We start from the raw sequence: 5369 nt of genomic DNA, 5'->3' as shown, positions 1-5369 counted from the left end.
CAGCGGCGAATGGAAGTTGGAGCTCAACTATCCCAGCTCTCTTGCCCCTTGAGATGGGCGCGGGGGCAACTCGAAGGGTTCTGGACTCGGTCCCGCACGTCCAGGTTTTTCACATCTTCAGGCGCCTCCTCCTCTTTCAGGGGAACCGCTGCACGGCCTCCTGTCATTTGTGACAAGCATGTGACCCCTTGCCCACCCCAGGAGGAAAGATGGAATCAACACTGGCTACCCCAGATCATAAGCTAAACTGTGATGTGCTGGGCAGAGAACTGAAGTTCATCCCACGTACTGGGAGAAAATTAAGTTTAGGATGATTTTGCATTATTTAAAATACTGAAAAAGATAATTTCGGTTTACAGATTTTTAGCACACTGCTTGGGGCATCTGGTATGGCGGGCACAGTACCTAGATCTGACTGATTTTTTAACCCCTGCTTTTCTTACCAGAAATTCTCTATTAATGCCTAAGTATACACATGACAATAGTTCCTGAAACATTATAACTAATAAAATGCTTTGTGGGATCTCTTTATACTTCAGATGAAAGATCAGCAAGAACTATTTTCCTACTTGAACCCCACTTTTACTCTCACGTCTACTGCTGGGGAACGGAGACAGACAAGACGTATGGAGCTGTTCTGATTATCAAAAGTGTACTGTAAACGTCTGTTAAAAACTGTCCCTGTTACCTTTCTACATTCCCTCAAGTGCAATGCTAGAGGTGATCAAAGGAAGTGAGAGAGAGAGAGAATCTCAGCCCAGTTCACACTCCGCCAGCTTCGTGTTCCAGCGCGTTTAGCCCGAAGCGTGAACCGCTCTCACAGCTCAGCCCCGGGTGCCAGCAGCAGGGTGACACAGCCCGCAGACGGTCACCCGCATTACACGGGGGCGCAAAAGCAGGTTTACAGCTGCGCCTACGGAAAATAATGCGACAGCTAATAATAATACGATAAGGAACGGTGTTTCACCTCCTCAAGGCTGTAAATCTTTTACCCACCCCTGTATTTATAGAGCAAGCAGGATTTTCATTTTAGATTTCTCTCTCTCAGATTTTGTTAATGAAAATAAATGCAAACATTCACATACTCCCTTTTGCCAACCTAGTAGTCTGAGGAATGTTTGGAAGCAACTTAAATAATTTTCCCAACGAGGGATTAGAGAAAGATGAGTGACGTGCACGTCTCCCTCCTGAAATTAATTCCACGCCACCCAGAAATGCAACTTTTTTTTTTTTTTTTTTAAGTTTCAACCCTTTTTTAAGATTGAAACAACTTTTTCAATCTTGGAAATTAAGTTTAGAAAGCTGACATTTTTCTTCTTTGAGTAGGAAACAAAGTTCCTTAAAAACACGGCTTTGGTTTTGCCAGTTTGGACTTTGCCTTGTCCTGTCGCTCACGGTCCCCTCCGGCCGGCCGACTTCCTCCCCACGTCAGGCACCCCAAAGTGCAGGCCCCCAGATGGCCCGCCGGGGGTTTCGGGAGAAATCGAGGACCCCCGCCCGGCCGAGGCCTCCTCAGGCCGCAGCCCCCGCACCCCGAAGTGCAGGCCCAGATGGCCGGCCGGGGTTCGGGGTTCGGGGGAAATCAAGGGCAGCACTCGCGTTATGCAACAGCCGCCCGGGAGGCAGGCGCACGCACTCCTGTTCGCACCCCTGGAAAGGAGGTTTGAGAAGAGAACTGCTGTGTATTTAGATCTGCACATTCCTGGGTGCCTTGTCTGGTCCCAGTCCTCCGAGGTTACTCTATAAATAACCGTGGCGCAGAACCCTCAGCATCTTTCCTGGAGGCACATGTCCTTTGTATACAAAGATGTCGCACCTGGCCCATCCCTGTTAGAACCTTCCCTGTAGCTTTTCTTGTTTTAAACGTGTCCTTGTCTTGTGACTTTTGTAGTAAAAAGCAAAAGAAAAGAGAGAAACATGATTTCTGTAAATGTAAAATCTATGAGCTTGCTTGTGTGCCTCTGAATGTCTGGGTCGTAGTAGGTGGTCAATAAAATCTTTGTTGAGTAAACAGGGCCATTGTGCTCTGACCAAGTTAGGGTGATGGTCTTCAGGAAATTAGGTTTAAAAACAAATATCCCACATTCCCTGGTTTTTATCCTGTCCCATTATTGATATTTGTAACTATCCCAGAGAAATATAAATACATTTCTCCTTTTTATTATTTTCAAATATAATGCGTTTTAAAAAAATCTTAAGCACAAAATAAATGTTTCCAAAGGATTTTCCTTTTGAAAAAATATATTATTTTTGCATGTTGGTTGATGACTCTTAACAGGAAAATAAAGGTATGTTTGTTCTCTATTTCTTTTGCATTGAGATCCAGGCTGCCTAAGAAGACAATTGCATTTTTTCTTCTTTATATAATTGCTTAAAGTTAAAGCTGCTCTATGAATTCAAATTATTGAATAATTAAACCTATTTAGAGTTCCAAAGGACGGTAATGCTGACTAGTTAATTGGTGTGTTCTTCTATTTGAAGCTCTGCCGTCTCCCTCTTTAAGTACCCACATTAAAATGAGTCCGGAGCTATATAAACCCGGCTGTTGTTTTTAATAATTGAAGAAATATATTTTTAGCATGCATGCAGGAAAACAGAGTCTGATAAATTGAATCTGGACAGTTGCATAAACAGAATTACTTGCATGATTTGCCTTTTCTATATGGTTTTGGATGGGAATTTACATCAGAGCTCTTAAGTATTTATAAGCTAACAGAAAAGATCCCTTTTAACATTAATATGACTTTTTAAAAAATATTTATTTTTATTGATTTCAGAGAGGAAGAGAGAGAGAGAAACATCAATGATGAGAGTCACTGATCGGCTGCCTCCTGCACATTCCCCCCACCGGGGATTGAGCCCGAAAACCAGGGCATGTGCCCTGACCAGGAATCGAACCTCGATCTTCTGGATCATAGGTTTATGCTCAACCACTGAGCCATGCTGGCCAGGCTAATATGACTTTTGGAAAAATCTAGGATAGAGGCTCTTAGGATAGCTGCTCCCAATGTCAGCCGTGAAGCTGGGCCTGGAAATCTGTTAGCCTGTGCTAATTTGGTTATAGCCTAACAAGGGCAGTCAACTTTGTTCACACATAGATGCGTCTCCATCTTTGCAGTTCAAGGAGCTACCTTTCATTCTCTTCTGGTATCCTTAGCTCTTTTTCTGAAAGTTAATACTTTGCTAATAGAGCATATCTTTAGTAGTTAGGCTTAAAATCTGATCAAACTGGATGCTGAACAACAAGGGAGCTCTGTTACAAAGACAGTGTTTTCAGGGTGTATGCCAGGAAATTCTTATAAATGCACCCGTCAAGGACTTCTGGTAGATGTATTTTTTGTTTGTTTGTTTTTGTGCTGAATTCAAACTTCTTCCAGGGTGAAAGGCAGCTATTGAGGATCTTTGTTCGTTTCATTATAAAATCTTATACATATTTACCTATTTGTTTTATGCTTTGTGTCACATTCTTGACATTGAGTCCTTTCATGAAAGATCATTATGATTCTTCTCATTATAAAGCAGGCAGAGTAACTTACAGTTCTTTTGCTCATTCACTGCCAGATGAGAGGCTCAAATGAGAATTAAAAAAAAAAATTTAGTGGATTTGGTTTATGTTGGGGGATCATCAATAATTTAGAATTGATTGTCAACTTCAGCAAACCATTTCTGACATTCCTTCTAGGTTACAGAGCAAGTAAAACTAAAAAGAAATACTTATTGAGAACCATGTACCAAGTAGTGTTATAGCGAAAGGTAAGCATTTTAATTTTAGATGACACTTTAAAATGATAACCTTGAACCTTTCCAGTTTATCAACAATTGGAAGAGTGTAAATGAGATGAAGACTGAAAGGAACAAGGCAGCATTGCCTCAGCCTCAGGAGGAGACAGGTTCCAGCTCAAGGTACAACATATGGTGGCAAAATTATTTTTTCCAGCAATCACAGTGTCTTAACATCAGAACCTTATTTCTAGTGAATGTGTCAGGGCTGGTGAATCTCAGAGTAGACATGTATTCTACAAGATAGGAAAATATTTATCTTCACCTTCCAAAAATATCCACAGAGTTTTCTTTTCAAATAAAGGCAAAATCAAATTTTTCACGGGGAAGGAAAAAAAACAAAAACAAAGTTCGAAGAGTTATGGAGTTGCCCCAAATGTGTGAGGAACATTAACTCATTATGGGCGTTGCTCCTAAGATTCGCGTCTCTGAGGGGTTACTCAAAATAGCCATGGAAATAATATAGTATAGTTATAAAAAAAATAATGACATCACCCCAAGTTTATGGCTTCTAAATTTGATATGAAAATGTATTTAAATTGTTCTGATTTAAAATAATGCCTGACCTACCATATTTTTTGTTTTCAGTTAGAGAGGATTAGCACTGAATCTTTAATCAAAATATTACAAAGCCATTTCTAATAATAATGAAATGTTTATTCAGTGTGTGAATTATATAATTTCACTTCAATTAAGTGCAAAGTCACTCACAAACTGCCATTTATTGTCATTTCTTTTCACAGGCAGGTAGGCATGTAGATAGATAGATAGATAGGAAGGAAGGATTCTGGCGTTTATATACACATTGTAAGCCCAAATAAATATAATTTTTTCTCCCTATGTATTACCCAATATGCTTGCCCTATTTATTTTTGTTATTAAAACTTAAAGAAACTGCCAGTTTACCTCCAACTAAGCTATACAAATAGACCTGAAATTCAGAAATGAAGCGCCCTCAGGCCTCATTGTTTTTGGAAACATGTGCACTGATCTTAGAGAATAATGGTGAACTGCTAAAAAGCAGAAACAACAAAAACCCTAAAAAACTGTGCTTCTTGCCCTGGCCGGGCGCCTCAGCCGCTTGGAGGCTCGTCCCTTAACCCAAAGGCTGCAGGTCTGGGCCCGGTGGGGCCCACGTGAGGCTGTGGCGCCATCCCCCTCGGGTGTGGACAGAGGCAACTGCTCCACGTTTCTCTTGCACGTCGATGCTTCTCTCGCTGTAAGATCAATGCACATCCTCGGGTGACGGTAAAAACAAAACAGCAGCCATACCCCCCACCTGGCGCTCCCTCTCTGCGAGGAGGCCCGGAGGGAGAGCGAGCCCCGGCGGTGCAGGGCGGTCCCCGCGGTGGCCGTCGGAAAGGCTGCCGGCGGCCCTGGGCATGGGGGACGCGCACGTCGAGCCCGCGGCCCGACCCCGGCCACAGGGCTCGTGGTTCAGGAGCTCACGCCCTCTGGAGCTTTAACGTTAGGACCTCGAGTTTGAAGCTCCCTCGCCCACACTTTGGTAAGATCTGAGGACTCAAATCCAGTTGCTTCTCACTTAGCTCTTTCTGGAGAAGCAGTGAGAATCGGTCCCCTCACTGAAC

The sequence above is a fragment of the Miniopterus natalensis genome, chromosome 19 (genome assembly GCF_054644295.1).
Source record: "Miniopterus natalensis isolate mMinNat1 chromosome 19, mMinNat1.hap1, whole genome shotgun sequence".
Taxonomy (NCBI): domain Eukaryota; kingdom Metazoa; phylum Chordata; class Mammalia; order Chiroptera; family Miniopteridae; genus Miniopterus; species Miniopterus natalensis.
The sequence above is the reverse complement of the archived record's forward strand: the minus strand, read 5'-3'. Positions refer to the sequence as shown.